Source organism: Lathyrus oleraceus, chromosome 5 (assembly GCF_024323335.1).
Source record: "Lathyrus oleraceus cultivar Zhongwan6 chromosome 5, CAAS_Psat_ZW6_1.0, whole genome shotgun sequence".
Classification (NCBI taxonomy): Eukaryota; Viridiplantae; Streptophyta; class Magnoliopsida; order Fabales; family Fabaceae; genus Lathyrus; species Lathyrus oleraceus.
The window spans coordinates 126,062,972-126,084,280 of record NC_066583.1 but is presented as its reverse complement, the minus strand read 5'-3'; positions in this window follow the sequence as shown (position 1 = coordinate 126,084,280).

Below are 21,309 nucleotides of genomic sequence, written 5' to 3'. Positions count from 1 at the left end.
TCGACACAAATTGATAAGTCACTTTTATTTTGTCAAAAATTTATTTGGAGTTGTATTCTCGTATTAAAGGTGCAATAAATCAGGTTCTTCACATTATACAACCATGAGCAATCGTACATGTAGTAGGTATGTCGTAGATGTGCTTGTAATGCTCGTCTAATATCATACCATTGCAAGAATGGATCTAACAAAGGAAAGCAAATTTATTTGGAATTGTATTCTCGTATTAAAGGTGCAATAAACCAGGTTCTTCACATTATACAACCATGAGCAATTGTACATGTAGTAGGTATGTAGTAGGTGTGCTTGTAATGCTCGTCTAATATCATACCATTGCAAGAATGGATCTAACAAAGGAAAGCTTTTCTGGAGATATCCATTTTGACAAAGTGAGAAAATTTGCAATTTATTCATATGGGATGAAGATCTAGCACAAGGAAATGAGTTATATGAAACCGTTGATGAAGATTGGAGCAAAGATGAGAGCAACATGAAGGACACACAAGTTTATGAAATGTTGAAGAAGTTGTATGATTCTTCAATGAAGAAGAGCAAGAAAATGTAGTTGAAGATGAAGTCTGAGACTTTTTCTGGAATAATGAAGTTAATTTGTCTTGCATTCTTATTTGTGTTGAACATGTACTTGTTATTGAATTATAAATGTTGACGACTCTATTGAAATGCCAAGTTGTTTAAATATTGTACCACTTTTGCTGTAATGAATGTAATGTTGTTGGAATGTTGTTGGAAGGTTGAAATATCATGTTGTTAAAATGTTATTACAATTGTTTATGTAATGTTCAAATGTTGTTAAAATGAACATGATTTAACAACATAGTTTGCAATATGATAAATTAGTTTGACCATAATTTATCTTAGTTTGGACTACATTGGAACCTGCTATGATAATATGATAACATAGTTTGGCCACGATTTGCTTTAGTTTGGCCATAATGTAACATGCCTTAATGTATTAACATAGATTGACCATAATTTTCCTTAGTTTGGCATAATTTGTCTTAGTTTGGTCATAATGTAACAAATCATAATTTAGTAGACAATTTTTTGCCATAATTTGTCTTAGTTTGGCCATAATTTCACAGTACATATGACATGGTGAGTATAAAACTCAAGTAAAATATCTTCAAAATATTAGCATATGATAATACACATAAATATCTTCATATTATTAACATAGTTTTCATTGCGTGAGGCCATTGCAAATTTATGCCCAACTTTTTGATATCTTAGCACCGCCAAAGACATTTTTTGTGGTTTCATCCTCGGTTATCACTAAAGGATCATCAAGTTATTTACCAGGTCCAACTGTGTCTCTTGCTTTCAGGGTCCTTAGTCTATCACTCTTCCTTTTTTCAACTGCTAAATCAACATTATTCTTCACCTTCTTATTTGGGATCATTCTCTCAACCTAGTAAAATAAGGTATATGCATAATTGTTAAATGTTGATAACTAAATCACATAATGAATAGGCCGAGTTTGATTTACTCACAGGATCATTGTTGCTTGCCGTTTGCGTAGACATTTGCATAACACCTGGTGGTTTGAAGGCAATGTTGGTACATGTTTTTGGTTTTTTACCAAAGAAAGTCTCAACATCAACTGAGTTTGATGCACTTGTCTTTGATGCACTTGGTTTTGATGCACTTGGTTTGATATGTGATATATAAATACTTATAGGTTGAATGTCCAAAACCTCTTCATTACTCAGTAATGCTTCCAATGTCTCAGCATCCAAGTCACAATGCTTGTTCAAATTTGTCTGTTGTGTTGCTTGTTCAACATTTTTAGGAGGAACGTCAATATTGTTAGCTGGTTGTTTAACATTGTTGGCTAGTTGCTCGACATTGTTAGAAGGAACTTCAACATTGTTAGCTGATTGTTCAACATTGTTGGCTGGTTGTTTAACATTGTTGGCTGCTTATTCAACATTGTTAGGAGGAACTTCAACATCTATTTTTCTTATTCTTTGTCTGAGCTATTTTAGTCTTTGTTATTGTCTTACTGGTGCTTCCATTCACTGACCCCTTAGGCCTCCCCTGATCTAAGTAAAGATATTTTTAAATGACTATCTTACTGGTTCTGCGATTCGCTAACCCCTTAGGCATCATTTTTTTTAAACCATACTTCCCTTCCAATCAAAATGTTATGCTCTAGTATAGCTTTCTTAAATTGTTTAAGTGAACAAACTCCATTCCAACTTTGAAAGTAAAATGCTTATTAAGGGCATCATCTTCTTTGAACCTAATTACACTAGACATATCATCACATCTATCATCATCTGCCCCACTGTCAAGTTCATCAGTCATGTATTCTTCTTCAATAAAATGTTCCTTACCCATCTCTTGTGTGATAAATGTGTTATTGATTGGTTCACTTGGGTTATCACCATCTCTAGGTTCACCATTAGCTCCTTTATTCAAACCTTCATCTACTCTTTCATCTCCACCTTCATCCATACCTTCATAAAACCCTTTCATGCTCTCGTCCTCACTATCATCAAAATACACACCCTTCAAAGATTTATCGGTAGATTCACCTTCAGATTCATTGGACTTATCAACCTCTTCTTCAGATTTCTTCCCCTTGAATTTTTCTCTAACCTTTTCCATAAAGGTGGTCTCTCATGTAACTGGTTTGGCTCAGTGAATATCTCAACTTCACAATTATTTATAAATGCAAACATAGATAACTCACAAGCATCTCATCATCCTTAAAAGGTTTTAAATTTTCTTCTAAGCTACCACCATCATGTTTCTGCCGTATTTTCATAGCCCCAACATCAAACTCAATATCAATCCCTTTGATTAAGTCACATGCTTCAAAATATGACCAATAATCTAGATTTTAATCATTAAATGCATAAACTTCTCCACCCTCATATCTTAAATTGAGGTCTTTTACAAAACAGTCCTTGGTGTAGAACACAACCTTAAATTTACCCATAGACTGCACAATAATTTAAATTACGATAAAAAAACTAGAAATTAGATCAAGTACAATATGCACTAAAAGAAGAACAACCATACATACAAAGTACAACCCATAACATACGACATTCAAATAACACCACAAGTAACAAAATGCGACCACCGCCCTTGAATAAACAAAGTGACAAACCTGAAAGGATCCACGCGTTTAAAGATTCAAAATAATGGGACCACAAGCTTGAAATTTCAAAGGGAACACCAAACCACAAAAACGAACAAGATAGGGACCACGAGCACGCACACAAAGAAGAGGAGAAAATGAGTTCTAGAGTTTTGGTTTGTATTTTGTAAAGTGATATAGGGATTTTGACTTTCAAGTGTTTTAATTGAACAAAGTATCCGCATCCACGTTGGCAAATGATGAATAAATTAATCCATGGTCGTAAATGAAATCAGTTCCACATAAGCCACCGTTAGTGAAAACTAATGGGAGGGACCATATTTATGGACATAAAAGTTTATAGGGACCATTGTTTGAAGGAAATATTTAGAGGGGCTAAAAACAAAATTTAGAATATTTATAGGTACCAAAGACTTATTTAATCCTAAAATAAATCAAGAACAAATGACATTAAACACTAGCTACTTACAGATAATCATGAGATTATATCACAAATAAAATATGTTGTTATACATGTCAAAGGAAACAAATAGCATAATAATGACATGACTATCTTTAGAAGCAAAAACACATTGATTATAGTACATAAAGTTATATGGAAGAGGGATAAATAATGTATGAACATAACAAAAAAGATGTCAACATGTATATAATCAAATATTGCATTTAACAAAATCTTAAATGCACAAAAATATTGAGTCAAAAATTGCAAAATACATTATTAATAAGCAACATATTATACACACGTATATCATCACATATAAAATATCAAATATTGTGATTTCACATTAAGCAACATACATGATTAAAGTAGGATTCCTTGCAACATACTACACACATACACATGTTAAACATAATATCAGGTTTACTTGCTGTTAAATAAAGAATAAATATTATTGTACCTCGACATTATGTGATCTCAAATCCATTTTCATCTTTATCAATCAATACATTTGACTCTATAGTGGTTGATAGTGTCTTTGAATTCTTTGTGTCATATTTCTTGAGCAACTCCAAGCAATATTTTGTCTGTCTTATAAAAGTTTCATTCTTCACTTACTTGATCTGCAAATCTAAGAAGTAGTTGAATTTCCCCATGAGAGACATATCACACTCTCCCTGCATGACATTCGACAATTCTCTCTCTATATCTTCGTTAGTGGATCCCAAAATAATATTATCAAGGTATATTTGATCTAATATAATATGAATTTCCCTATGTTTTATAAACTAGTGTCAGCAGTACCAAGTGTTAATTCTTTCTTAAGTAAGAACCTACTAAGGTGTTCACACCAAACTCTAGGAACTTGTTTGAGATCAAAGAGTGCTCGTTTCAGTTTTAAAATATATTCAGAGTTCTCATCGTCCTCAAAACTGTGTGGATGAGAGACATACACTTCTTCATTTATAAATTTGTTAAGGAATCCAAACTTAACGTCTATTTGATCCAATTTAAAATTCAAGCAGCATACGAATGCCAAAAGGATTTGAATCACTTTGAGATGGATTAAGGGAACATATGCCTCATCATTGACAATCCTTTCATCCCGACTGTATCCCTTTGCAACAAGCCTAACTTTATATATGGTAATTATTCCATTTACATCAAACTTGTTCCTAAAGATCCATCTGATGTTTATGACAATTTTGTTTTGAGGACGCAAGACAATATTGGGTACGTCATTTATTTAAAACTAATTAAACTCTTTTTGCATAACAATGAGACAACCTTTATTATTCAATGAAACATAAATTTATTTTGGTTCAATTTGAGAGATGGACTAGGAGTAATTATATAAATTATAAACCTTGGAACACGTACTTACAGACCTTTTTATATTTCCTATAATGTTGTTTATCATATGGTCTCTCACAATAATTCACTCTTGAGGTAGCTTGGTTAAGATATCTTGTTTGTTATCCTCTTTTATTTGATTTCCTATTTATCAAACTTAATATCCTCACTTTAAGAAGGATCCTCTTTTGGATCATTATCATTTACTAAATCTTCAGTTAACACATCTGAAAAATCAAAACTAGAACTATCTTTCTTCGTCTTTTGAGATCTAGTTTTATCAAATACAACATGAATAAACTCTTCTACAATGGATGTTGTAAGGTTGAACACCCTATAGACTTTACTGGACGAGAAATATTGTAGAAAGATTCTCTCTTCATCTTTAGTATTAAACTTGCTTGGCTTGTATTTGCCATTATTTAAAATAAACTATTTGCAGATGAAAAAGCAAAAAAGGAAATAGTAAGCTTTTTACCTTTAAGTAGCTCATATGGGGTCTTCTTTAGGATAAGTCGAATGACAACCATGTTTAAAATGTGACATATTGTGTTGACCGCATTCTCCCAAAAGTACTTTGGTAGACCCATCTCACTTATCATGGTTTGTGCTAATTCTTTTAAAGCATAATTTTTACGCCTTACAAGACCATTATGTTATGGAGAGCGTGGGCATGAAAAGTTGTGGGCTATCTCATTTTCATTTCAAAAGTTTTGAAAATAATGGTTAACAAATTTACGACCATAGTCACTTAAAGAAATAATTTCCAAGAAAAATTGATTTTGGACAAACTTAGAAAATCGAATAAAATTTGTAAAAGTATTTTTCTTATGAGTTAAAAATAATGTCCAATATAATTGAGTAAAATTGTCTACAATAACAAAGTCGTAATAGTTATTGCCTAAACTCTTAGTTCTTGAGGGACAAAAAAAGTATAGTTGAAAAAGTTCAAGGGGTTTATTTGTAGAAACAAAATTCTTTACTTTAAAAGACACCCTTATTTTCTTTCCAATTTGAAAAGCATCACATAAATTATTTTTGAGGATTTGATTTTTGATAGCCCGAATACTAATTCCTTGGAAACTATCTTATTTATCAAATCAAAGTGCACATGGCTCAAACTCCTATGTCACAACTAGGAATCTTCATTTTAGGTGACAAGATATTGTGTGCAACTCTTTGAAACATCATATAGACTAAGCATATAAATGTTATCAACTCTAAACCCTTAAAAACTAAATCTTTATTCTTATGTTCAATTAAGAAACTCAAGGTATTTAATATAATCAAATACTTTTTATCACATGATTGACTAATGCTTAAAAGGTTATGTTTAAGCTCTTTGGCTAACCAAACTCCATCTACGGTGATTGTGGAAAATTTTATCACAATATCTTCACATGATATTATACCTTTATTATTGTCTCCACATGTGACATTAGTGCATTGTTTATGAATTAAATCGATGAACATCAAGGCATCCCCTGTCATATGTCTTGAGCATCCATTATGCAGAAACCATATTCTTTTTGTGATAGTAAGACATTCCTACAAAGAGATCAACAAAGCATTTCAGGTCTCTAACTCATGTTCGGTCCTAGAGGGTATTACCAGGACACTTATGAGCCCATGCCATTACATCATTAAAAACTTTTACATTCCTAATGGGACATAGAGGCCTAATGAGACCTATGTCGCCATAATAGTGGCACACCACTTTAGTAGAAATACTTCTTCTATTGTTTCTAGAGTGAAGGTATTTTTAAAATGGTTTCCAAAGTTTCACCTTTTTTTCATTTGAAATGATAGAGTTGGTACTCGTAGATTTAGTGTTATGTGTTCATTTCTCTTTTAATTTTTCACTTTCAAAATTTAAAATTGGACAAGTACTACATTTCACTATATCAACTTTTTCTTATACAATACTAGAAATACACAATTTCTCATTTACTAGAGATGTGTGTTCCTCTTTCAATGACTCTAAAGTGCTATTAAGACTTAGATTTCTCTCTAAAATTTTGAAATAATTTTTTAAGAGATATCTTCTTAAAAGTGTTTAAAGAGTTATCATGGATTTCTCTAAATGCTTTAGATAATTGATTACACAAAGGCTTAAAATCTGAATCGTTTACCTCCCGGTCTTTTTCCTTTGTGTCAAACCATTAAGTATAAATGAGCAATCTCTTTGTCATTTAAACTTGAGCTTGATGAGGAAGTGTATTCATCCTCTTCTTCCTCCCCTTCTTCTTCTTCTTCATCTTCTACGATCTTTGGCATTTTTTTCCTTCACCTTGTAGAGCTCTTTTTGTTTTTATACTTAATCAAATTTGAACAATTCGTTTTGTAATGATTGGACTTACCACATTCATAATAAGTCACATGTTCCTTCTTTTTGTCTTACATATTTATTGACGGATGAGACCTTTTGAAGTTTATTAAATTCTTGTATAAATGCTTGAAACGATTTCTTATAATGTACTTATTGTAGCGTTTTATGAATAAATTGATATCTTTTTACTTAGGAGAATCATTATCACCGGTACTTTCATTATATTCCTCTACTTTGGCCTTAGAAGCGAAGGCCTCCAAGGAATTCTTTCTCTTTTCTTCTCTTGCTTTATATGTTTTCTTTCCATTAGCTTCTCTAACTTTTAGTCTCTTTAATTCATCCTCGTTCCTGATAAGCTTTCCAAACAATGTTGTTATATCCAAAGCCTCCAAATCGTGTGACTTTTTTTTATGATTGTTACTTTTGGCTGCCAATCTTTGCACATAGATCTTATAACTTTGTTAGAGTAATCCTGGTTAGATAAAGTCTTACCTAGATTCTCTAATATATTTATTAAATTAATATACTGCATTTGAATGGATTCCACGTTTTCACCGAATTCCATATGGAATAGCTCATATTCTTGTGTCAACATGTTAATCTTATATTGTTTCACATTCTCAGTACCCTCTTGGAGTATCTGAAATTCATTCCACATTTATTGAGCAAATGTATAATTCAAAATCGAGTAATAGATATTTGCACTTAAGGAAGAAATAAATATATATCTTGATTTCAAATCATACAAAACTTCCTTAGTTTCTTTATCATTTCAATCCTTTAGTTTCTTTTTATAGTTTTAACATCTTCAATGGTTATTTTTGGGACAAAATGGCTGTCTTTGATGGCATTCCAAAACATTTTATCGACCTACATTAAGTAAACATACATGTTATGCTTCCGATACTCATAATTTTACCCTTGAACACCAAAGCTTTATTGTATGCACCATTTAGATCGTCCTTTTCCATATTCTCAACTTTTGAAGTTGTGACACACAATCAAAATAACAACTTTTGATGTCAATTATTGAGGAGAATATGGGTGATAAAGGTCTAGAAAGGGATGGGGGTAATATACCTTACCCTTAAAAAGATTTCAAAACGGTTTTCTTAGAAAATCAGAGTTGCCACAAAATTGGATAGCGATGCGTTCGATTGATATCATGAGTTACTCGATGTTTTGACAGTAGAATGAAATATGGAATTATGAACAACTTAGTTAATCAATGAAATAATCAACAAAAAACCATTTTAAATGAGGTGTCTAAATGGAATTTTATTGATCAATAGAATCAATCTAACAGTACAGTATAAATAACTTTAATCACAACTAAATTTAAACTTTACACAACAAATCATTATGAAAAAATAAACCTAACAACATGTGATTTCTAAGAAAGTGGTCAAACCTAAAACATGCAACCTATATAGAAAATTAAAAGAAATACACCAAGATTCATACATGTTCAACACGTTAGTCATTGCTTTGCACCTAATCCAGTCTACAATGTCGGACCATTTAAAATCCGTAGTCTTCCACTACTTTGATAGTTTTATAAAGTGTATTTTATACAGTCAAGGAACCATATTCTAAAATTTGAATCAAGTTTGCTTCAGATTCAAATCAGAGAAATTTGTGATTCGAATCACAATGACGTTGACAAAACTTGAATTTCACAATCATTTATTAATTCGAATGGTACATATCCTTGAATTAAAAAATTATACTTTAAAATATTATTATTTAAAAAAAATGAAATATTTGATTAAATTTAAGATTAATAAAATAGAATTCAAGGGTATGTGTTTTTGAAACTGTCTTATAATCAACCTATTTGCAATCAGGTTTAAATATTGACTTCATTAATTATCCTAATTGTGAACAAGGGGATATTGTTTGTAATATAAGTAGAACCGTAATATTTGAATCACAAAGACAATATCATGAAGTCAATATTAAAAGAACTGCAAAGGTAATTATGTAATGTCATTATCCTCTTGACTGAAGATACAAACTTTATACATATGATATCAATGGAGATATTTGATGATTGTGTGGTGTTAAGAAATCAAATTTCTACACTTTAACTAACTTGAAACATCAATGAACTTGAACATTGTGTTAAGTTAACTTTTATGGCCTCATCCAACTAATCATCAACTTAATTTATATGTCATTAATTTATATAATCAAGATTGCGTTAAAGTAAGTGTAATACCCCAAAATTTACCCTTCATTTTTCTTGGAAGCATGGGATTGTGTTTCACATTGCATTAGCATCATACTAGGTCATACTCGTTGCATACTGCATTAGTGACTTGGGAAATCAGTGTTTGATTGGTCACTCCTTACCAGAAGGAACTCACACAAAGAAAGACTGAGAAATGAACTTCATTCTCCAAATATACAAGTCTCAAGGGGGCCCATATGTCTTATTATGGTCCCCAGTTCATCAGTGGAAGATTCAAAGCTCTCAGAGTGTGCATCTGGATTTAATCAGAAATCAGGGTTTCATGGCTATCTACAACAGGCAAGGTTTGGTTGGAAGTGAAGTGGCTCATTCATGTCATGATTATAGAGGCATCTTGGCCTAAGAAGATCCACAATTATCTCAGAAAGATCTATTGGCAATCAGTGCAATCAATTCTTGATCATTTTGCCCTAAAACTAGGGTTCGATATAAAATCGGTTTATTTCTGATTCCTTGGTTGAATTTCATTTCCATGGCCCTTCATATGTCCACAAGGGTCTACATGCAAAAAATCAGCTCTTTATTCAAGCCAGAGGTGCTTCAATTGATCAATGGAATCAGGAATCAGACAGTTTGGGAAAAGTCAACTGTGGGGCCAGAAAAGTCAACTCCTGACATTTTGAAAGTGGAATCTTAAAATTCATGCCTAAGGGAGCCTACATGTGAAATTTAATCAAGGTTGGATCATGGATTCATCATTTAATCAGGAGTTGGAAAAGTTACTAAATTTGGAAATAGTTGACTTTCCATTTAGGGCAAGTTTTTATGGTTTTTGCACCCACTTTAAGCCTATATTCCATCAAGATGAAAGCTCCATTTGAAAATTTCTTCAACATGAAAGTTGTTCCTCTTGTTACAAGATTTCTAGAGATATAAAGTTTATTTCATTTGGATTAAAATTGAAAAAGTTATGCTTGGTCAAAGTAAGACATTATTTTAGGACACTTAGAAAATTTTCTAAGTCCAAAATCTTCAAGATTTGTTAAGACTTATGGGCCAGATTTCTTGCACTTCAAGGCATCTTTTGAAAATACTTTCTTCATGACAGTTGTACCTTGCTATGTCCTCTTTCACATCCTTTTGGAATCATCCCATTTGGATCATTGGTTTGAAAGATACACTCATCTAAAGTTGGTATCATGGACTGAATTTTTTAACAGCATTTAGGCCAAACTGGCCCAACCATTTTGCAGCTATGGAACCTGAACTTTATGGTCATTTTTCACCTCTTTCCACTCATCATTTCAATTTGTGTTCAACATGAAAGATGTTAAGCTCCATGCCCTCTTTCTACTGTTTGCATTGCCTTGCCATTTGGACATGTATTCATCAAGATACAAAGCCTTAAAGTCACCCTGTTGGACTATTTTTGTGCTGCACAAACCAACCAACACATGTTTTTCCTTATTTGGCCATGTACCTTTTATGTTCACTCACTTAAGCTTTGCCACATTTAGAGTTTCATTTCACACCTCACCTTTTGTAGCATTTTGCTCATGAACCAAAACCATACACTTAAGCCCATTAAGAGCACTTTAACCCACCATATTTAAAGGGCATAAACCCTAATCTGAAGAGAGGCTAATACCATTTTCGAGTTAAGGTTGGAGGCTGATATTTTCAAAGAGCAAAGCAACTTGGCAAGTTCAAGATCCATTCCTCATTTTCCATTTCTCAAGCACAAGCACCAAGAGCATTTTCCTTTTCTATCTTCTCCACTACCAAGAAGCAGTGGACTGTTTTCCACTAGGTAACCTCCTTATCCCAACCTTCCATGGCCATGAATATCTTGCTTGCTCATTATTGTTTTTCATGCTTACCATGCTTATGCTTACTATCGTTTTCATGCTATGGCCATGCTTGTATCATGTTGTTTTTCCATGTAAATAATGTGTCGTGTTTGTCTATGAAGCCCTCACCAAGAGGCATTGTGATTGAGCTTGAGTTTGTGTTGTGAAATTTTTGCCGTATCCGAGTTCATGAAGCCACCTTGTTGTTCACTTTTCGCCATGCTAATGCCACTATTTTTAATGAAACAAAGCACCATTGTGTTCTACATGTTCCATACTTGAACTTTGGTTTTTACATCATCTCGTTTGGAGCACCATATCATGAGATATGTTGGCTGGAAGTTGGAACAAATACCCTGCGTTTTTACGTTCCCACTATGCATGGCTTTCACGTTTTTTTCATGCTGCATGAACAAGGCCACGTGGCGCTCCATATACCGCCTGATTCCATGCGTCCGTCTTCATCACAACCGTCCGCTGCTTTTTTTGTCTTATGTGACTAAAACTCCCCACGACCGGTTAACATGATGTCCACATATTTATTTTAAATGTACATTATTTTCCTTGTCACGCCTGGCTATATTTCCATTGGATTGTGGGCTGGGCTTCAGCGCTTTCCACCATGATGTTCGCACCCCTCCCAGCTTGGCCCATTTCCATTATTTCACTTCATTTTATTTTCTTTCTTTAATTCTCATTTTCATTTCCTGTTTTGTTTTAATTAATAAAAAATATTTTATTTATTCATAAAAATAGCAAAAAATATTTTTTATATTCCTTAATATTTTATTTAATTTATTTTAATTTTAATTTTCATATTTATTTAATGTTAATATTTTATTTCAAATAGTTCAATTTAATACACATTTTTTTATTTATTTTATTTTCATGACTTAGAATTATTTTTAACTTCTGATTTTTGGGATGAGGGTTCACCAATGTCTCATGGTCAACTGGACCTTTTATTGGAATTTTATTTCCCATTTTCAATTTTTTTTGGATTTATTTTTGACCTAGTTTGTTTGGTTGACTTTTCATTTGACTTCTATTTTATTTCAATTAATTTATACACTAATTTTCATTATTTTTAAAATCTTTTTGAAGGATGATGATGTCTTGACCCCTTCTAACTTAGTTTAATTTTTCATAATTTTTGTGATTAATTTACTATTTATTCTTGATTTATTTCGAACCTAGTCTTGTTGTTTGACTTTTGGTTTGACCTTTGTTTTGATTCAATTAATTCAATAACCAATTTTCATTATTTTTAAAATATTTTTGGGGGATGATGATGTCCTGACCCAACCTAACTTAGTTTAAGTTTTCATAATTTTTGTGATTAATTTACTATTTATTTGACATTTTTTAAGTTGACTTGACTTTTCGGTTGACTTTTCTATGATTGATGTTTGACTTAAGGATTGCTTAAGGCAATTGAAGAGATATTTTGATCCTCCCTTGTTCATCTCATGTGCCATGTATTAGAGGCCTCTCATCTTGATTTTATTTGATCCTTGCATCATTTCCCGATTAAATTATTCATTGGTCCTTTGTGTGCATATTTTCACCTGTCTGATTCATCTGATATTTTTTATACTTGTTTCTTTCATCCATGCTTCTATTGTTTGATTGCTTAACATGTTTATACTTCTCATGCATTGTATAATGCTCATTCATTTCATTCTTTGATTATTTGATTTGATCATATACATGTTTGCTTATCTGATTGTTGGATAACTATGGCCTACTTGTATGGTGTATGAGGCATATATTATTATTGCTTGATTGCCATGACAACCCCCATTCATAACAAATGTATCCCTCTCCCATGAAGTGTATAATGTTTATTATTTCATTCTTTATTCATCTGTTAATATAAGAAATAAAATGAACATCCGATAACCTTTTCAAAACAAGATCAAAACCTCGATCCAACGTCGAGTAATCCTTTTCAAAACTTAACATAACCAACACGTGTTCATCCATCCTCTTGTAAGTCGATTGCTTCATGCATCGCCATCTACCACCTGTAAGTCGATTGCTTCACGTATCACCATCTACCCTTATCCCTGGTTCCTCTCCTTGCTCCATTCGTCGATTCTTGATCCGTTTAGGTAGCACCCATTAAGTAGAACCCTTTGTATGATAACATAGGTAGAACTCCCTGATTCTTTTGTATGATAACATAGGTAGAATTCCCTTATTCTTTTGTATGATAACATAGGTAGAATTCCCTCATTCTTTGCATGCTAACATTAGGTAGATGTTCCCATTTGTAAATCCTAACTCATAGGTTCACATTGCATGACAACTCTAGGGCAGAGCTTCCCCATTCTTTTAGACCTTCCGTGCGTCTCCGATCCTGTGACATGTCACTCCGTCCTATTGCAAAGAGGTAACTGCCTAAGACTCGATTCAGCGAGCTGCGACACCTACTGCTAGGACGTGAACACATTGCCCACTCTCCTTTGACACAACTGGTGTCCTCCTTTGTAAGTCCATGTTCAGATGGCAATCCTTATGTAGCCGAACTACGGCAACTCTGATTCTCATGTTCAGATGAGATACGTAGGCACAAGATGCGATGTCTTGCCGAGTTCCCTTTTTGACTGACAACTAACAACTAATCCTTGTTTACTTTCGCCCTCGTTACGATTCTTTTCTCTCGCCCTCATTGCGATCGAGACCTTCCCTTTCTCTTGCCCTAGTTGCAATCGAGACCTTTGTTCCCGTAGTTAGTTGAACTACATTTTGCTCTGATTCTCATTCCAGATGAGATACGTAGACATAAGACGCGGTGTCTTAGCGAGCACATTTCTCTTTAACCCATAGGTAGTCGAGCTACGAAGACTCTGATTCTCATGTTCAAATGAGATACGTATGCAGTGGATGCGACATCCGTGCGAGTCATTTTCCTTTGACCCTTTCCTTTAGTAAATAGTACATTATATAAACACACACCCTTTAGACAAGAACAACAAGAGTGGATCCCGTAGAGTACTACAGATGCGTATGGGTGCTAATACCTTTCCTTCGCATAATCGACTCCCGAATCCAAGATTTGGTTGCGAGACCTTGTCTTTTCCTTTCCTTTCTCCAGGTTTACTTCGAGCGTTTCCTTTCCCTCCTTTGGGATAAATAACGCACGGTGGCGACTCTTCTGTCATTTTCTTTTCTCGCGGGTTGTTTTTTCGCACTTCTATTTTTTTGCAGGTTGCGACAGTAAGCAAGTTTTAATTAGGGATGTAGATCAAATTGGTCTACTCTCCACCAATAATCTAACTTATTTAAGATCAAACCAAATCAGATCTATTTAATAAAAAAGTCAGATTTATTTAATTAAACCGGTCAGATTTATGCTATTAAAATAGCATATGAAGTCTTATATTCTCTCTCTCTCTCTTCTCTCTCTCTCTCTCTCTCTCTCTCTCTCTCTCTCTCTCTCTCTCTCCTCTCTCTCTCTCTCGCTCTCTCTCTCTCTCTATCTCTCTCTCTCTCTCCTCTCTCTCTCTCTCTCTCTCTCTCTCTCTCTCTCTCTCTCTCTCTCTCTCTCTCCTCTCTCTCTCTCTATATATATATATTAGAAAAATGTGAAATAGATTGACCTAATGTTAATAGGTCGACATATATAGATCGACGTATAAGATTTTTTAAATAATATTAATTTTTAAATAAATTTTCAGATCATATCAAACTTTTAAAAAGATCAGATCAAATAAAAAAAATATAATATATCATAGACTAAACTAAGGTCTTATAAATTTATCTAGACCAGATTCAAACCTTCTAAAATCTAACCTAACATAATATATTTCCACCCACCTTAATATTATCATAATTATGGATATCTATTATATAAAATTTTGCATATCAGATAATCTAATCAATAATGCATCAACTATGCTTAATATATACTGATGTCAAATTGATGAAAGTAATAGATATTAGTAACAATAAAATTGATTTCATAAAACAATGGCAAATTTTCAAATAAAAAAAAACATATACATGTTAGTGTAAATATAGTAACGATATAATAAATAAAAAATATAGACATCAAAATAAAATATAAAATAAAGTAACACACTCTCCATTTTGAAGAGAGGTTTTTTTTCTTCTAAACTTAATATTACACTCTCCATTTTGAATTCATCAATAAAAATCTATCATTTGAATTCAATCTCCAAGAGTAAGTTTATACATTTTTTTTTTGAAAAAAGTAGTTCTATTAACCTACACCTACATAAAACTGTTTTAAATATGAAAAAAAACATTGTTACCACCTCAATTCTAAAAGATTGTCATAAACTTAAATATAACTTTAAATAAGAATGACAATTTTTCCTATGAATAAAGATCTTTGCATATATTATATCATTTGTGACACATGAAAAACAATATCCCAAATTTTATAATACCTATCAAATATCCACTTATATAGAATATGAAGAATCTATTTTCTTCATCATCATGCAACTCATCAACTTTTCTCCATCAATCATATATTGAAGATCCAATTTAATTCTTGAAGATACTTATATTAAATGGAGTGGGAAAATATGATTTTGTCAAAATAAGAAAAAGAGAAAAAAGTGATGCTGCTAAACTTAAAAATTTCTCAATCCATTATTTTTTCGATTTTTTAAGATTATATTTATTTGTACATGAAAGAAACTAAAAGATAAACTCTATAATCAAATTTTTAGAGATAATTTGGATTATAGAACATGAACATTTTATTGGAGGGTCAATTATCTCGTGGAACAAGTGTTTTTCAAATTTAATTGATAAATCTGTATCCATTTCTTGTGGGATCAAATAAATGTGATCTTTTATTTTATTTTGTAATATAATAATACACTTTCAATGATTCAAAAATATAAAATCTATATTATACAACACATAGAAAATCAAAAGATTTTAAGTTTAATATATCATATCATGTTATTCAATTTAAATTAATACAATACTGATGTAGCATCAATGTATTATAATGTTAAAAAAATTTCACAAAGTAAATACAACTAATATTGTTTGAGTAGAGATAACCTCATTCTTCTTTCCATGCTATATTCCGTTTTGAGTCATTGAATCTTGGTCATCATTTTCATTGTCATATCCTTTTTTAAATAAATTTGGTCTGATTTAAAAGATAAATATATGTGCAATAATAAAAATATTTTAATTAAAAAATTCATGAAAAATATGAAACAAAAATATTATTTTTATTTTGGATTAACAAAAGACCGAGACATAACGAAAAGGCCAAGATAATATATAAGTTAAGATAAGAATGTGGAGTAAATTAGACCAATAGGTAGAAATAAAAAATAAAAAATAAATACTAAATGTGGAAAGTTAATGGAATTTTATCCGTGCTTGCACTATCCAATTTTAATTGTGGAAAAATTCCAAAACCAAATATATATTAAATAAACAATAGAGAAACTTAAAATTGAGAGGGAATAAGATAGAAGAATGTTTTTTTTCCAGTATATTTTTAAAACAAAACAAAATTGAAATTTAAAAATGAGCTTTTTTATAATTGATTGAAATTATTAAGTGATTTTGAGGAAAGAATGTACAAACTTGGAGATCCAAAATCCACTTACTTATGGACTTCTACACCATTATTTTTCCTTTTTATTTCCCACGTATAACAATTACTTCAGTGTACCACAGTGTTGGTGGAAAAAATTAGCATAGAGAAAATAAAAGACATAATCACAACATAAGAATATAACATGGAAACTCCAAAACTATAGAAAAAACCTTATAAAAAACCATTGTCATTGTTAAATGACAACAAGAGAATAAAACTACGTGAAAATTGTTACAACACATAATTTACCCTAAACTACCCCAAAGCTCCTAGTATATCCACATTCTAAAATAAATATTTAACTACATTTCACAAGACTCTAATACCATAGTATAAAAAAAAACAAAAAACGTCAAATACAGACTCAAAGTGCTTTTAACTGGTGCATTTTGAAATGAAGAATTTGAATTCTTTATATTTCCCCGAACTCCTTCTTTCTTTATAAAACTAAGTGATGTGAGACTTCTTTAGCATGTATATTTTCAACTAACCCCCAACAATGCTCATGTATAAACCATTAACCATCACCTTTTGTAATCCTAATTGTATAAACACGTCTTTAACTTGAACTTTCCACAAGTCAAAACAATTATTCCCTCAATTCTCTCTAGTCCAAACTACACAGTAGAACTTGTGAGTGTAACTCAATAACTCTTCACAACACTATCCTTATTTTCAAATATGGAAGATCAGAAAAATTCCTATAGTTTATGAATTTCTAGAAGTTTTCCCCGAGGATATCACTTCCCTCCCTCCTGAAAGGGAAGTGGAATTCTCTATTGATATGATACCAGGGACGACCCCAATATGCATCTCTCTGTATCATATGGCACCACTCTAGCTGAGAGAATTAAAGAACCAATTGGAAGACTTGTTGAGCAAGAATTTAATTCGGCCTAGTGTTTCAACATGGGGGGCTCCAATGTTACTAGTGAAGAAGAAATATTGTGGTATGTGTGTTAGTTGGAAAATTTCATCTCAGGGCATGCATGTTTTAGTCGACCATAGGAACGGTGGGAACCTCGAATCGACGTGGCAGAAAACCAGAGTATGGAGTCGACATTAAGGGAAGCCTGTCGGAGTTGAAGGCCAACACTCCATGATGGAAAGTGATTGTGGTTGTCTAGAATGTGGGAAGTTACCTGCAAACATGGGAGAGGTGCGCCGACACGTGTCGTCTTGGGAAAGGGTTGCAACCCCCCAACAGTTATTTTCTACTAGTATTTGAAGCTAGTGGAAATATACCCGGACATATCTCACGCTCGAACATACAACAGAGTCACCATTGAACTTTTTTTATTCCCGAAGGAAATGGAAAACATATGTAAAACCCGGGGGAAAGAGATATGCTGGGTAAGAAAGTCGGTTATGCAAGGGGAAGGTATTAACACCCCAAACATCCATGGTACTCCATGGGAACCATTTTGATTATTCTTGCTAGAATATGTGTTATATCTAAAGATTAATCGCAAAAGAATGGGAAACGGAAAAAGAAATAGATAGAGTGCTCGGTGAGGATTAGGGCCCTCAGGCCTACGTATCCTCATAGTGAAATTAGGAATTCAGAGCTTCGTAGTTCGAAGAACTAGTGGTGGGAGATGAAAAGAAGTGTGATCAAAGATATGGTCTAAACCAAAGGATAATGTTTTAAACTCCAACAAGGGTGAAAACATGAACCCAAGAGTAAGGTGAAGAAATAAGTGTTTGGGGAGATCCAAACAACTCTTGATTCACATAGTGGCGCAAGAAGGAGCACAAAGAGGTAGTGCATTTGGCTCGAAAATATATGGTATATCACATGGAGTGAATGAAGGTAGAATATGAGTGTATCATGGAGATGAACGGAATGAGGTGACCAAAGTCACAAAATTGAATGGTTGGTAATAAGCAACTGAAGAAGTATTGTTTGAAACCGAAAGGTAAAGATGTATTGGAATCCATAAAAGAAATAAGATTTGTACCATAGAGGAACACAACGTCTTAACCAAAAAAGAAGGAACTAAATGTCTGGGTACGAGCCAAACAACTCTATGTAAAATGCGAACTATTTGCTAGGCATCTTAAAAGGATGTATATGGAATTCGAAAGAAAAATTTGTTTCGATATCAAAGAAATAGTGTGTCACTGGGTGAACGATTTATGATCAAAGGTAGGTAATGGATCTTGAAAGATATGAATGGTGCCCTAAGGGGGAAGAAGGAATAATTAGAAGTATGCTCGCCAAGGATTCGTATCCTCGTGCCTACGTATTCTCATAGTGCAATGAGAAATTCAGGGCAATCGTAGTTCGTGGAATCACGAGAACAGAGAGAGAAAAGTGATGAAAATTATAACTTGCACTAATAGAGTGGTATCAAGGGAACCCATAACTGGATGTAACTTGGAATCAAAGAGTGAACAAGCGTCTTAGCCAAAAACACGATGAATTAAATGTCTGGGTACGATCCAAACAACTCTTGATTCACAAAATGAACTACTGCTAAATCGTCCTAAAAGGGTATAAGCGGGGCCTAAGAGAAAGTATTGTTGTGTACAAGGAACATTATATCACTGGATGGGGAACAAACAGTTCGAGATCAAATAAGAATAGTATCTTGGATCCATAAAAGAGATAGATTCTAAATCGAAGAGTAAATAAGCGTCTGAGTCAAAAAAGAATGAATTGAATGTTTGGATCTGATCCAAATAACTCTCGATTGATGAGGTGGATTGTCGCTAAATCATCCTAAAAGGATGTACAAGGAGTCCAAGGAGTAATATAGTTTATCTTAAAAAGATGGTATTGATTGATGAATGAAGAATGACTGATTAATAAATATGGTAGCTCGCGAAGAAATTGGGTTCTTCTGCCTACGTATCCTTATAATAAGGAATTCAAAGATTTCGTAGTTCAACCCACTAGGGCTGAAAACAAGATGATTAAGGAGGCAAGAAAAGATTGAAATGATTGAATGGAATAGACATGACAGTTATTGGATGAGAATCACACTAAAGTCTACGAGTAAAGGTGGATACGATAAGCAACGGGCCAAACGTTCCTCACCCAAAGATATCCAGAATGAGTGTCGGAAAGCTCTAGTCTCATTCCTTCTTTACTACTTAATGCTCGTGGCATGTAGTTCTCATCTTAGCTTCCAAGTCGTTGGAGGAGAGTCTTTGTTGTTTGGTTTTTGTGGTGATTGTGAAGACCTTATCAATCGTTTGATTCGAATTGTACTAAAGTCTATGAATGAAGGTGAATACAATGAGCAACTGGGTCATTCGTCCCGTACCCAAAGATATTCAGAATGGGGGTAGGAATTCTCCAGTCCCATTCCTTCTCCATTGCTTAAGGCTCGTGTCGTACAACTTGAATTATGATTGATAAGTTGTTGATGTAGTCCTTGCTTGTTGCATTGCTTTGAAAAGAGACAGATACTTGTTAATTGTATGCTTATAATTATGCTAAAGTCTATGGATAAAGGTGAATACGATGAGCACTGGGTTATTCGTCCCATACCCAAAGATATTGAGAATGGGGGTAGGAATTATCCAGTCTCATTCCTTATCTATTGCTTAAGGCTCATGCCACACAGTCCTAATTTTGATTTAACAAGCTCTTGAAGATAACACCTTTGATGTGATTGTATTATCCGCTGCTTGGTATGATTGAGGATACCTTGATTGAGAATCTTGACCCGAGGCTTCGAGTTCCACGGATTACAGAAAAAGTCTTATTAAGTGACCGAGGGTCTTTTGGTCACTCAATTTAGACTGTGGAATTATACAAGTTCAAAGGACTTAATTGATCAAAATTGCTTTTGATCAATTTGAATCGGGAGGTTTGAATTAATTGGAAACTAAGATTAAACCTAATCTAAAGGTGAGAATTGAATCAAACTATCCTAAGGGATCATATTATGGTTAATCAAGGTTAGGTTAAAATCTATGTTAAAAGAAATCTAAGGGAACATATAATGAAAAGCTTGATTTAACTAGGTAATATTCTAAGTCAAAATGTTATTCCTAGAGGAGCATGCATTTCTATCACTAAAATAACAAAATAAACCCCTAAGGTCAAAATGGTCATTTTACACGAAATATTCAATTAGGAACCAAATTGAATCATCATTAATATTCTAACTAAAACCTAAAAGATTAATCAAGTTTTAAAACTACTCTAATCAATTAAAACCTAATTATTTAGAAATTTAACTAAATTCTAAAAAGACAAATATTGTTTTAATTAAACCTAATTTTATTCTTATTAAAACCTAAATCTAATTAATCACTAAGAATAAACCTAATTAATCTAAAATTTAAAACTAAGTGTAATTAAGCTAAAACTGTTGGGGTGCAATTCTGGATTGGATGTGCATGAAGAAGCAAGTATGGGCTTCATGAGAGAAGCCCTGCAGGATTTTTGGTAT